Genomic DNA, 15,511 nt, shown 5'->3' with positions numbered 1-15,511 from the left:
TAGCTGCCTGGCCGCCTAACATGCAAAAATACAGGCAGCAGCTCTTTATTAATGGGACAAGTGTAGAAGGCCTGAGGGATACAGGTGCCAGTGTCACCATTGTGACAGAGAAACTGGTTTCCCCTGGCCTGGAAAAACCTATACAGTCACCGACGCTGACAATCAGACTAAAGCACATCCCATGGCAATGGTAACTTTAGAATGGGGAGGGGTCAATGGCCTGAAACAGGTGGTGGTCTCCTCAAAACATCCCAGTAGACTGCTTGGAAATGACCTGGAGTCCTCAGCATGGGCTGAGGTAGAACTAAAAACCCATGCAGCCATGCTGGGTATCCCTGAACTGGTGTGTGTAAAAACAAGAGCACAATGCAAGGCACAGGGTGAAAAAGTAGAGCTGGAGTCTGGAAGAAAGGCCCAGCCTACCAAGAGAAAAGGAAAGTCAGTTGGGACCCCAACTGCAACACAGTCAGAAAAAGAGAACCTCTCTTCTCAGGAAGAAGTTCTGCCCTCTGAGGGAACTGAGCCTTTGGAGCTTGAACCTTATCAGGTTGAGCTCTTAGGCCCAGGGGGACCCTCAAGGGAGGAGCTGTGTAAGGGACAAGAAACCTGTCCCTCTCTTGAAGGCCTTAGGCAGCAAGCTGCTGAAGAGTCCAAGGGCAAGAAAAATGGAACACATAGGGTCTATTGGGAAGATGGACTCCTGTACACTGAGGCCAGAGACCCCAAACCTGGTGCCACTAGGAGAGTGGTAGTGCCTCAGTCGTTCAGAGAGTTTATTCTGACCTTAGCCCATGATATTCCCCTTGCTGGGCATTTGGGACAAACCAAGACGTGGGAGAGGTTAGTCAACCACTTCTACTGGCCCAATATGTCCCACAAGGTTAAGGAGTTTTGCCTCTCCTGCCCCACCTGTCAAGCCAGTGGTAAGACAGGTGGGCATCCAAAGGCCCCCCTCATTCCACTTCCAGTGGTGGGGGTCCCCTTTGAAAGAGTGGGTGTGGACATAGTTGGTCCACTAGAACCTCCCACAGCCTCAGGAAATATGTATATCCTAGTAGTAGTGGATCATGCTACTAGGTATCCTGAAGCTATTCCCCTTAGGTCAACTACTGCCCCTGCAGTAGCCAAGGCCCTTATTGGTATCTTTACCAGAGTGGGTTTCCCTAAGGAGGTGGTGTCTGACAGAGGTACCAAGTTCATGTCAGCATACCTAAAACACATGTGGAATGAGTGTGGGGTGACTTACAAATTCACTACACCATACCATCCACAAACTAATGGCTTAGTTGAGAGATTCAACAAGACATTAAAAGGCATGATCATGGGGCTCCCAGAAAAGCTCAAAAGGAGATGGGATGTCCTCTTGCCATGTCTGCTTTTCGCTTAGAGAGGTGCCACAGAAGGGAGTAGGATTCTCACCCTTTGAACTTCTGTTTGGTCATCCTGTAAGGGGACCACTTGCTCTTGTTAAAGAAGGCTGGGAGAGACCTCTTCATGAGCCTAAACAGGACATAGTGGACTATGTACTTGGCCTTTGCTCTAGAATGGCAGAGTACATGGAAAAGGCAAGCAAAAACCTTGAGGCCAGCCAACAGCTCCAGAAGTTTTGGTATGACCAAAAGGCTGCAATGGTTGAGTTCCAACCAGGGCAGAAAGTCTGGGTTCTGGAGCCTGTGGCTCCCAGGGCACTCCAGAACAAATGGAGTGGCCCTTACCCAGTGCTAGAAAGGAAGAGTCAGGTCACCTACCTGGTGGACCTGGGCACAAGCAGGAGCCCCAAGAGGGTGATCCATGTGAACCGCCTTAAGCTCTTCCATGACAGGGCTGATGTAAATCTGTTGATGGTAACAGATGAGGATCAGTAGGCAGAGAGTGAACCTCTCCCTGATCTTCTGTCATCAGACCCAAAAGATGGCTCAGTAGATGGAGTGATCTACTCAGACACCCTCTCTGGCCAACAGCAAGCTGATTGTAGGAGAGTCCTACAACAGTTTCCTGAACTCTTCTCCCTAACCCCTGGTCAGACACACCTGTGTACCCATGATGTGGACACAGGAGACAGCATGCCTGTCAAAAACAAAATTTTTAGACAGTCTGACCATGTTAAGGAAAGCATCAAGGTGGAAGTCCACAAGATGCTGGAATTGGGAGTGATTGAGCGCTCTGACAGCCCCTGGGCTAGCCCAGTGGTCTTAGTCCCCAAACCTCACACCAAAGATGGAAAGAAAGAGATGAGGTTTTGTGTGGACTACAGAGGGCTCAACTCTGTCACCAAGACAGACGCCCATCCAATTCCTAGAGCTGATGAGCTCATAGACAAATTAGGTGCTGCCAAATTCTTAAGTACCTTTGACTTGACAGCAGGGTACTGGCAAATAAAAATGGCACCTGGAGCAAAAGAGAAAACAGCATTCTCCACACCTGATGGGCATTATCAGTTTACTGTTATGCCCTTTGGTTTAAAGAATGCCCCTGCCACCTTCCAAAGGTTGGTGAATCAAGTCCTTGCTGGTTTGGAGTCCTTTAGCACAGCTTATCTTGATGATATTGCTGTCTTTAGCTCCACCTGGCAGGATCACCTGGTCCACCTGAAGAAGGTTTTGAAGGCTCTGCAATCTGCAGGCCTCTCTATCAAGGCATCCAAATGCCAGATAGGGCAGGGAACTGTGGTTTACTTGGGCCACCTTGTAGGTGGAGGCCAAGTTCAGCCACTCCAACCCAAGATCCAGACTATTCTGGACTGGGTAGCTCCAAAAACCCAGACTCAAGTCAGGGCATTCCTTGGCTTGACTGGGTATTACAGGAGGTTTGTGAAGGGATATGGATCCATTGTGACAGCCCTCACTGAACTCACCTCCAAGAAAATGCCCAAGAAAGTGAACTGGACTGTAGAATGCCAACAGGCCTTTGACACCCTGAAACAAGCAATGTGCTCAGCACCAGTTCTAAAAGCTCCAGATTATTCTAAGCAGTTCATTGTGCAGACAGATGCCTCTGAACATGGGATAGGGGCAGTTTTGTCCCAAACAAATGATGATGGCCTTGACCAGCCTGTTGCTTTCATTAGCAGGAGGTTACTCCCCAGGGAGCAGCGTTGGAGTGCCATTGAGAGGGAGGCCTTTGCTGTGGTTTGGTCCCTGAAGAAGCTGAGACCATACCTCTTTGGGACTCACTTCCTAGTTCAGACTGACCACAGACCTCTCAAATGGCTGATGCAAATGAAAGGTGAAAATCCAAAACTGTTGAGGTGGTCCATCTCCCTACAGGGAATGGACTTTATAGTGGAACACAGACCTGGGACTGCCCATGCCAATGCAGATGGCCTTTCCAGGTTCTTCCACTTAGAAAATGAAGACTCTCTTGGGAAAGGTTAGTCTCATCCTCTTTCGTTTGGGGGGGGGGGTTGTGTAAGGAAATGCCTCCTTGGCATGGTTGCCCCCTGACTTTTTGCCTTTGCTGATGCTATGTTTACAATTGAAAGTGTGCTGAGGCCTGCTAACCAGGCCCCAGCACCAGTGTTCTTTCCCTAACCTGTACTTTTGTATCCACAATTGGCAGACCCTGGCATCCAGATAAGTCCCTTGTAACTGGTACTTCTAGTACCAAGGGCCCTGATGCCAAGGAAGGTCCCTAAGGGCTGCAGCATGTCTTATGCCACCCTGGAGACCTCTCACTCAGCACAGACACACTGCTTGCCAGCTTGTGTGTGCTAGTGAGAACAAAACGAGTAAGTCGACATGGCACTCCCCTCAGGGTGCCATGCCAGCCTCTCACTGCCTATGCAAGTATAGGTCAGTCACCCCTCTAGCAGGCCTTACAGCCCTAAGGCAGGGTGCACTATACCATAGGTGAGGGTACCAGTGCATGAGCATGGTACCCCTACAGTGTCTAAACAAAACCTTAGACATTGTAAGTGCAGGGTAGCCATAAGAGTATATGGTCTGGGAGTTTGTCAAACACGAACTCCACAGCACCATAATGGCTACACTGAAAACTGGGAAGTTTGGTATCAAACTTCTCAGCACAATAAATGCACACTGATGCCAGTGTACATTTTATTGCAAAATACACCCCAGAGGGCACCTTAGAGGTGCCCCCTGAAACTTAACCGACTGTCTGTGTAGGCTGACTAGTTCCAGCAGCCTGCCACACTAGAGACATGTTGCTGGCCCCATGGGGAGAGTGCCTTTGTCACTCTGAGGCCAGTAACAAAGCCTGCACTGGGTGGGGATGCTAACACCTCCCCCAGGCAGGAGCTGTAACACCTGGCGATGAGCCTCAAAGGCTCACCCCTTTGTCACAGCACCGCAGGACACTCCAGCTAGTGGAGTTGCCCGCCCCCTCCGGCCCCGGCCCCCACTTTTGGCGGCAAGGCCGGAGAAAATAATGAGAACAACAAGGAGGAGTCACTGGCCAGTCAGGACAGCCCCTAAGGTGTCCTGAGCTGAGGTGACTCTAACTTTTAGAAATCCTCCATCTTGCAGATGGAGGATTCCCCCAATAGGATTAGGGATGTGACCCCCTCCCCTTGGGAGGAGGCACAAAGAGGGTGTACTCACCCTCAGGGCTAGTAGCCATTGACTACTAACCCCCCAGACCTAAACACGCCCTTAAATTTAGTATTTAAGGGCTCCCCTGAACCTAAGAATTTATATTCCTGCAACAACAACAAGAAGGACTGCCTAGCTGAAAACCCCTGCAGAGGAAGACCAGAAGACAACAACTGCCTTGGCTCCAGAAACTCACCGGCCTGTCTCCTGCCTTCCAAAGAACTCTCCTCCAGCGACGCCTTCCAAAGGGACCAGCGACCTCTGACTCCTCTGAGGACTGCCCTGCTTCGACGACGACAAGAAACTCCAGAGGACAGCGGACCTGCTCCAATAAGACTGCAACTTTATCCAAAGAAGCAGCTTTAAAGAACCCTGCAATCTCCCCGCAAGAAGCGTGAGACTTGCAACACTGCACCCGGCGACCCCGACTCGGCTGGTGGAGAACCAACACCTCAGGGAGGACCCCCGGACTACTCTACGACTGTGAGTACCAAAACCTGTCCCCCCTAAGCCCCCACAGCGCCGCCTGCAGAGGGAATCCCGAGGCTTCCCCTGACCGCGACTCTCTGAAACCTAAGTCCCGACGCCTGGAAAAGACCCTGCACCCGCAGCCCCCAGGACCTGAAGGACCGGACTTTCACTGCAGAAGTGACCCCCAGGAGTCCCTCTCCCTTGCCCAAGTGGAGGTTTCCCCGAGGAAGCCCCCCCTTGCCTGCCTGCAGCGCTGAAGAGATCCCTTGATCTCTCATTGACTTCCATTGCGAAGCCAACGCTTGTTCTAACACTGCACCCGGCCGCCCCCGCGCCGCTGAGGGTGAAATTTCTGTGTGGGCTTGTGTCCCCCCCGGTGCCCTACAAAACCCCCCTGGTCTGCCCTCCGAAGACGCGGGTACTTACCTGCTGGCAGACTGGAACCGGGGCACCCCCCCTCTCTCCATTGAAGCCTATGCGTTTTGGGCACCACTTTGACCTCTGCACCTGACCGGCCCTGAGCTGCTGGTGTGGTAACTTTGGGGTTGCTCTGAACCCCCAACGGTGGGCTACCTTGGACCAAGAACTGAACCCTGTAAGTGTCGTACTTACCTGGTAAAACTAACAAAAACTTACCTCCCCCAGGAACTGTGAAAATTGCACTGTCCACTTTTGAAATAGCTATTTGTGAATAACTTGAAAAGTATACATGCAATTGAAATGATTCAAAGTTCCTAATGTACTTACCTGCAATACCTTTCAAACAAGATATTACATGTTAAATTTGAACCTGTGGTTCTTAAAATAAACTAAGAAAAGATATTTTTCTATAACAAAACCTATTGGCTGGATTTGTCTCTGAGTGTGTGTACCTCATTTATTGTCTATGTGTATGTACAACAAATGCTTAACACTACTCCTTGGATAAGCCTATTGCTCGACCACACTACCACAAAATAGAGCATTAGTATTATCTCTTTTTACCACTATTTTACCTCTAAGGGGAACCCTTGGACTCTGTGCATGCTATTCCTTACTTTGAAATAGCACATACAGAGCCAACTTCCTACAAATACTTAACGTGGAAAGTTGCATTTTTAATTGCCATCACATCTCTAAGAAGAGTGAGTGAAATTCAAGCATTTACCATTCAAGAACCATTTATTCAAATACACAAAAATAAAGTAGTTCTACGGACAAATCCTACATTTTTACCAAAATTAATCTCACCGTTCCACTTGAATCAAACGGTAGAATTACCAGTGTTCTTCCCACAGCCAGATTCTGTAGCTGAAAGAGCACTACATACATTAGACATCAAAAGAGCACTAATGTACTACATTGACAGAACAAAACTAATTCGAAAGACAAAACAACTATTTATTGCCTTTCAAAAACCTCATACAGGAAATCCAATTTCAAAACAAGGCATTGCTAGATGGATAGTTAAGTGCATTCAAACCTGCTATCTTAAAGCTAAAAGAGAGCTGCCTATTACACCAAAGGCACACTCAACCAGAAAGAAAGGTGCTACCATGGCCTTTCTAGGAAATATTCCAATGAACGAAATATGTAAAGCAGCCACATGGTCTACGCCTCATACATTTACCAAGCACTACTGTGTAGATGTGTTAACTGCACAACAGGCAACAGTAGGTCAAGCTGTACTAAGAACATTATTTCAAACTACTTCAACTCCTACAGGCTGAACCACCGCTTTTGGGGAGATAACTGCTTACTAGTCTATACACAGCATGTGTATCTGCAGCTACACATGCCATCGAACGAAAAATGTCACTTACCCAGTGTACATCTGTTCGTGGCATTAGTTGCTGCAGATTCACATTTGCCCACCCTCCTCCCCGGGAGCCTGTAGCCGTTTAGAAGTATATCTTGAGCATTTGTACATTTGTAAATATATTACTTTAAAATTCATTATATACATACGTATTCACTCCATTGCATGGGCACTATTACTAGCATACACAACTCCTACCTCACCCTCTGCGGGGAAAACAATCTAAGATGGAGTTGACGCCCATGCGCAATGGAGTCGAAATGGGAGGAGTCCCTCGGTCTCGTGACTCGAAAAGACTTCTTCGAAGAAAAACAACTTGTAACACTCCGAGCCCAACACCAGATGGCGGGATGTGCACAGCATGTGAATCTGCAGCAACTAATGCCACGAACAGATGTACACTGGGTAAGTGACATTTTCCATATATATATGTATATAAATGTATGTATATATATATATATATATATATGTATGTGTGTGTGTTTTTGATGGCATGGGTAGCTGCAGATACACATTCAAAGAAGCTTTTTTCAAATCACAAGATCGAGTGACTCCTGCTATCGGTGATAGTGCACATGGGCATCAAGTCCTTTGTTAGACTGTTTTCTTTCCACCGTCTGATTTGGACGTGTTCCCCCTTGCTCTGGTAGATCTCGATTCGGTACTATCTGAACTTCTCTATCTTTTCCTTTAACGTCGGTATCATTTTCGAACGTGTTTTCTCACTGCACTCAATCCGATTGTAGCATCGGGATCGACTAAACGCCCTTTGGGGCACTTGCTCCTTTCTCCCGACGTCTCAGGCCTACTCCGTCACAGGCTCATGGATCGGACTCCATTTTGTTTCTGCTCTCGGTGCTACACCAAGTTCCCCTACACTGACCAACACTTGGTGTGTAACCTCAGCCTCTCTCCAGATCATAAAGAGGAAACCTGTGAGGCGTGCCGATCTTTCCGATCCAAAAAGACTTCACAGGATCGAAGAGCAAGATGGTTAGAGATGGCATTGAAGTTGACAGAACAAACGCCCGACATGGTCTGTGAGGAACAGGCGCAAACTACAGTTTCTATCGCAGACTCAGACTCCGATCGTCACTCAGATGGGGACAGTCAAGTTATTTCTGCGGCGCAGTACATGAGTACACCAGCCCCTTCCCATCATCAAAAACAATTTAAAAAGTCACAGAGGCCCTGGGTCCACCACTGCTTGCCGTCCAAGGTCGGACCCGAAAACTATATCTTGTCGACTTACCCTCCGGTTTGTTGCAGAAAAGGCCAAAACACACTCCACTGAACAGACTGCCACGCCTGTTTTGGGATCAAATCACAAGATGGAAGCTTCCATGTCAGAACCGAAACGGATACATACCACTTCGGAGCCGAAACATCCCAGCTCCTCTTCGGAGCCAAAAAAACTTCCATCTGCTTCAGAAAGCACATTTTCGGCCTGTTTTAAAGCAGTCTATCTCCAAGATTTCGGAGCATTCATTTGTGGGAAGTAAACAGGTTCCATCTCCAGAGGAGTCAACGGACACTGGACCTATTCTTGAGGTCATGGACCATAAGCCGAGAAAAATACATTCCCAAAAGCATACAGGAAAATGATTGCCTCTCTTCCTCCTATAACCAAAAGGAAACTGTCATTCCAAGAAAGTTTAGAACCTGTCCCTTCACCGGCGAAAATATTTAAACACAAGGAGAAGTCAAAAACAGTGCATCAGCCTTCTCCACCACATTCGCCTTTCCTTTCTACTTCACCACCACCTCACACTCCACCACCTTCAACCACACAGTTTCCGGCACAATCTCCTGTTTCCTCACATGGGCATTATATGGGTGAAAATCCTTATAACATGGATCCATGGGATATGTGTGGTTCTGATCCAATACCATCTAATGACCCTGATCTGTATCCCACAAGGCCATCGCCACCTGAAGACACCACGGCCTGTAATCGGGTCGTTGCCAGAGCAGCCACATACCATAATGTGCAGATAAAATCGGAGCCCATAAGAGGATGATTTCCTGTTCAACGCCCTTTCCTTTACACATAAGCAGTACCAATGTTTGCCAATGTTACCAGGTATGTTAAAACACGCTAATGACATTTTTAAAGAGCCAGCAAAGGCTAGGGTACTAACACCTAGGGTGGATAAAAAAATATGAAGCTGCACCATCAGACCCAACAGCAATGGCCACCTGATTCCATCATGGTCAGTGCAGCTAGGAAAAGGGCGAACAGTCAATCTACAGGGGATACTCATCCCCCGATAAAGAGAGCCGCAAATTCGATGCAGCAGGCAAATTAGTGGCAACTCAAGCTGCAAATCAGTGGAGGATTTCCAACTCCATAGCTCTTTTAGCCAGGTATGACAGGGACTACTGGGACGAAATGCAGGAGTTCCTTCAATATCTCCCTAAAGAAAATCAAAAAAGGGCACAGCAGTTAGTGGCAGAGGGACAGGCTATTGCCAACAATCAGATTAGATCTGCACTAGACGCAGCTGACACCGCAACTAGAGGAATTAATACTAGTGTGATGATCAGAAGGCATGCTTGGTTGAGGTCCTCAGGTTTCAAACTGCTTAATTCCATATTCGTTTACACTCAGCACATCGCAAGTACCTGAGGTTTGTAATAGCAGGCAAGCTCTACCAATTCAAAGTGCTACCCTTTGGAGGAACAACAGCACCAAGAGTATTTACCAAATGGCTGGCAGTGGTTGCTGCATATCTCAGAAGACAGTGCATACATGTATTTCCCTATCTAGATGACTGGCTAATAAAAGCCAGTACCATTCAAACTTGTCAATGACACACACAATACACAATCAATACCGTGCACAGTCTAGGGTTCACAATCAGTTACCAGAAGTCTGACCTTCAGCCAACCCAAATACAAGCATATCTGGGAGCAATTCTGAACACTCAATCAGCATTAGCTTATCCAGACCCACAAAGAATTCACGCGTTCCACGGTCTTGTATCGCAAATCCAATACAATCAAACTTACAAAGTAAGATTTGTCACAAAACTCTTGGGAATGATGGCATCCTGCATATCAATAGTACCCAATACACGTCTAAACATGAGACCCCTGCTACGATCTCTCTCACAGCAATGGTCTCAGGCACAGGGTCAACTTCACGATCTAGTGTAGTTGGACCGACAGACTTACAACTCTCTGCAATGGTGGAATCACACCACCTTATCAAAGGGGTGGCCATTTCAAGACCCTGTGCCACAGACCATAATCACTAAAGATGCATCAACGACAGATTGGGTAGCCCATCTCGACAATCTTACATTACAGGAAGAATGGGACTCAATCCAGCAGATTTACCACTTAAACCACTTGGAATTGCTGGCACTGTTCTTAGCACTCAAAGCATTCCAGCCACAGATCACACACAAGATAGTGTTAATAAGGACAGAGTATATCCCAGGGATACACAACCAACTAGCGGACTTCTTAAAAAGGACGCAGCATCAAATACACAAATGGGAGATTCACCCATATGTAATTCAACAGTACTTTCACATTTGGGGATCACAAAACATAGACTTCTTTGCAACAAGAGAAAATGCAAAATGCCCAAACTTCGCATCCAGGTCCCACACCCTCGAACCAAGGGCAATGTTCTATGGATCAATTGGTCACGGATATTTGCTTATGCTTTCCCCCCTCTGCCACTAATTCAGTTTCTGGTCCCACATAGGCACGTCAACCCTGGTACACATCACTATTGGATCTATCTGTAGTACCACATCACAAGCTCCCAAACAGACTAGACCGATTGACTCAAAACAAAGGTCAAATCGGGCATCCCAATCCCAGTATGCTCAACCTGGCGATTTGGCTCCAGAGGTCATACTGTTTGGATATCGACAGCTTCAATCAGAATGTGTGAACATTCTAATTGAAGCACGTAAACCTACAACCAGGCAGTGCTATGCAGCTAAATGGAAATGTTTTGTATATTACTGGCAACCCAAAAACATTGATTCACTTAAAGCATTGGTACAGAATATTGTATGTTGTTTGCTTTACTTACAAAAAGCAATTCTTGCATATTCATCTATTAAAATTAATTTAACAGAAATATCAGCCTACCTTCAAAACAGATAGCATACCTCTCTGTTTAGGTTTCCTGTCATTAAAGCATTTATGGAAGGCCTTAAAAGAGTTATTCTACCTAGAGCTCCATCAGCTCTTGCCTGGAATCTTAACCTTGTGCTCACAAGGCTTATGGGTCCACCATTTGAACCCATGCATTCTTGCGCTCTTCAATTTCTCTCATGGAAAGTTGCTTTCTTGGTAGCAATTACTTCCTTAAGGAGAATTCGTGAAATTCAAGCGTTCACTTTAGAAGAACCTTTCTTCCAAATTCACAAACACAAAATAGTACTTGGGACAAATCCAAAATGTCTACTCAAAGTGGTTTCATCATTTCACATTAATCAATCAGTGGAATTGCTAGCCTTTTTTTCACAGCCAGATTCAGTTGCTGAAAGAGCTCTCCACACTCTCTATCTCAAAAGAGCTCTCATGTATTATATAGACAGAACAAAAGTGTTGTGCCGTTGCGGAACACGACGCAGGCCGAGTATTCGGCTTGGGCGCGGCTGTGGTTCATAGTAGCCGGGCGTGCTGTGCCCCTTCTGTGCTTTAATTTCTTGCTCGAGGTCCCAAATTGGGCATGAGGCCTCGGCGAGTCTTGGGAGAGGCACGCCCTCAATATTTACTTGGGCACCTTCCCCCACACCTCTCACTTATCTGGTGAGCCAGCCCTTTTTCTTTTTCTTTTCTTTTTCTTCCTTTCCTTGTTTTTTTATGTGCTTATTCAGCTGCCATGTTCTTTCTTTTTCCCAGCATGCCTTCCTTTTCCCTGCATGCATTAGGAACCTTTTTCAACATGGTGTCTTTTCTCTATATGTTTCTATTTCTATTTCTTTGCCAATCCAATATGGTGATTTTCTACTTCCTGTTGGTCATTTCCTGTTCTTTGGTATATAAGGTGAGTGATTCTTGTTCTCCTTGCGCTACACTTCCTTTGGTGGTAATCTTCGCTCCTGCTACTTTTTTCTCCCATTATTTTTCCTCGCCCGTTCCAGCTTCTTCCAGTATTATTTTTCCTGTTGGTAGACTTACATTCTTGCTTCTTTTTGTTCCAGGGAGTTCCTGCTTTAGAGGTTTTTCCCTTTGGGTTTTTTTCCTCTGGGACTCCTTCTGGAGAGCACAGAATGCTTTTTGGCGTTCCTCTGTCGGCAGCACTGTGGCTACCCGGAAAGGGTCGTCCTTACCTGGGTTAAGCCAGAACGTGCAAGAATCAAGACCTTTCTGCAGTTCCAGTGGGCCAAAGACATAAATGACACGTAGTCCGTGACAAACTGTTTTTTTTCATTTTTTTTAGGAAAACTAAACAACTTTTTGTGGCTTTTCAACAGCCTCATATGGGTAATCCTATTTCAGAACAAGGATTGGCCAGATGGATAGTAAAGTGTATTCAAACTTGTTATCTTAAAGCTTAAAAGACACTTTTAGTAACTCCTACAGCACATTCTACTAGGAAGAAAGGAGCTTCAATGGTATTCTTAGGAAATCTACCAATGGCAGACATATGCAAAGCAGCCACATGGTCTAGACCACGCACATTTACAAAACACTATTGTGTGGACATGTTTTCTCGCCAACAAGCAAATGTTGGTCAAGCAATGCTTAAAATACTATTTCGAACCACCCAAACTCCTACAAGCTAGCCACCGCTTATTCTAGGAGGGAACTGCTTCTCAGTCTATGCACAGCATATGTGTCTGCAGCTACACATGCCATTGAACGGAAAATGTCTCTTACCTAGTGTTTGTCTGTTTGTGGCATGTAGTGCTGCAGATCCACATGCACCCTTCCTCCTCCCCAGAAGCCTGTGGCCGTTGTGGTATTGTGTTATGTAAATATGTATATGCATCGCATGGACATCTTCTTTACTTACTATATATATGTACATATACAACACTTCACTCCTTACTTCGCCCTCCTGCGGGAAAGCAGTCTAACAAAGGAATCAATGCCCATGCGCACTATCACCGAGAGGAGGAGTCATTCGATCTTGTGACTTGAAAAAAGCTTCTTCGCAGAAAAACAACTTGTAAAACTCTGAGCCCATCACTAGATGGCAGACTATGCACAGCATGTTAATCTGCAGCACTACACGCGAACAAATGTATGTATGTACGTATGTATGTATATGTATGTGTGTGTGTATATATATATATATATATATATATATATATATATATATATATATATAAACACATATATATATATATATATATATGTTGACAATACATTCTAATAGTCACTAATAAAATGAAATAAACACGCTCAGAACTGCAAGTCAATCTTAATAGAAAATTGACAGTATATCTGATAAATTGGTGTCTTGGAATTCTGTTTCACCTTCTTAAGAATGGCATCTTAGGAACAGGGGTACCCCTTGAGCACCTTAATTTACCATACGTGCGTCTAATTTCCCCTTCATAAAGTTTCAATTTTGATCCTGCATATGTCATGTCTCCTCAATCAAAACTCACAAATTTGCTAATTGGAAAGCATTGGGAAGATGTCAGGCCTAGCACATCAACACACACCTCAGATCCTAACAGGGATGCATGGTTCCACTAATCTTGGCTGGATGCCCCACTCTCAAAGATGGACAGAATTGTGATTAAAAACCCAATTAAAAACTTACAAATATTTCTTAAACTGTTACGTTTTTTGCTAAAGTGACATGCATTTGAGGCTTTTATTCTAAACAGCCTGACCTGTTTTTAAGAAAGTCACAAACGAGCTGCAAAAATAAGTCAAGAAAAAGCACCAAGTTCCTTAAAACTGCCATGTGACAGGGGTGGACTCAGTGTGCCTAGCAATTTAGCCTAGTCATCTTACAGCACAATTACAACGCACACTTGAGTGAAGCAGCTCCAAAGGTACGAATGAAACTAGCCTGCCGAGGAGTAAAGCTCAAAATACTGAAGTTACCTAAACGTATATGAGCTGAGAGCAAGAAACTTTGATTGTGAAGTTAACACACTGGGCTGCATCACAGAATGCAGGCTGAACCGATAACAGACACACAGCTTACGTTAAATTGGCTCTAACATGGGCAGATGGCACAAACTTTCAATGTAATGAGTTTGGGAGGCAGTGGATTTAAGCATAGGTACCTATAAAGAAATTAAATACTGCTCACTGTTGCACACCACTTCTAGAAATTTGAAATATCTTCATGTTTTAATTTATTCATGATTGGTAAGACTTTTCAAATAGCACTGGTGCCATATAATATCAGGCACATAGCAACATTAGTTATTGCCCTAAATACCCCTGAAGGTTTGACTGGGTGATTAATCTAAATATAGATGTGATGAACCACACATGCTCTAGAGACTATGGCTGTGTGTGGATAATGACTAATGAGGGATTCAAACTGTTTCATCACAGTTTTTACATTAGTCCTACAACAGCAGGAAGGGCAGCATTAGCTAGTTTAAACCAGATGTCACAAGTAATAGAGTTATGAAGATATGACTGCTTCAATTTTTCACATGATGGAAGGATGTTCTCAACAAATTGTAGCACTTCATTGAAGAACGACTACGAGTTGAGCTCATTAGGGTTGATATCAGGAGGTAAGACATCTAAACGTGTAAACAAAGTGGTTGACTTGATGTTGTTGGTGACTAACTTTTGGATGACTCTTACTTAGAGTAAACCAGCACTGGCTGATCCAATAGGTCTCTCCTTTGGGACCCATTGCCGTTGCCAGTGGTTCTTAGCGAGGATGTGCAGCTTCTCCTATCGCCTGTAGCGTGCCTACAGAATTAAAAAAAAAAAAAACTAAAAAAAAAGTGTTTGATGGAGCTTGCCATATCGTTTTGGGGAAATGTGCACCACATGTGACTAGACCTGCAAATTGATGTGGTGGCTTTTCTTTCCTTTTAGTCACCGATCCTAGTTGGATAAAAGAAAAAATAATTCATGAAAGCTGTTATTTTTTTTAAGGTGGGTATGGGAAGCATCACAGGGGTAGATGGAAGCAGCATGGGGCTGCTGGGGCAGGAGGAAGCAACACTGAGGACACAAGTGGGAGAAAACCAAATGGTGAGAGACATCAATGATGAGTTCACAGCAGAAGCTCACAGGTGAGCAGGAGAAACACAGAACGCAGCGGGATGAGAAGTACACAGAATGGACATATGAAGAACACATTCCCTCTCATGCAGTGCTGAAATAAAAAGAAAAAAAAATAGTGCTTAGAAAAAGAGCAGGGAAAGGACATCATTAATGCATCCATGCTCCAGGGGAAGGACAATCACACGAAGAGGAAGGTAAGCCTGCACAGCCTAGCAAATAAGAAACAAGCAAATAAAGTGACCATAAAGCCAAACAGTGGTAAGCAATGGGCATGCTCTTTGGCCACTGTAACCTAACAATAAGCCTCACAACAGACATCACATGCACTGTCTAGTGGGCACGATGTAAAAAGGGTCACCAATGCCCTGCTGCATTAAGGAGATGATTAAATGGATAACAGCCACGCCAAATATCATGAAATATGCAAGGGGTAGAACAGTAGAATAACGAGGGGAATTCTCACAAATGGAATACGAATGCTATTCTGAAGACCTGGCAA

At 45.3% G+C, this 15,511-nt stretch overlaps 1 protein-coding gene across 1 annotated transcript in view; it reads left to right on the top strand.

Moving 5' to 3' along the window:
• The window catches only part of MCM3AP (minichromosome maintenance complex component 3 associated protein), a 619,735-nt gene that overhangs the window by 152,846 nt on the left and 451,378 nt on the right, over positions 1–15,511 (top strand). The gene's annotated exons all lie outside the window — the stretch shown is intronic.

Source organism: Pleurodeles waltl, chromosome 3_1, assembly GCF_031143425.1.
Source record: "Pleurodeles waltl isolate 20211129_DDA chromosome 3_1, aPleWal1.hap1.20221129, whole genome shotgun sequence".
Classification (NCBI taxonomy): domain Eukaryota; kingdom Metazoa; phylum Chordata; class Amphibia; order Caudata; family Salamandridae; genus Pleurodeles; species Pleurodeles waltl.
This window is presented reverse-complemented; position numbering and strand designations above follow the sequence as displayed.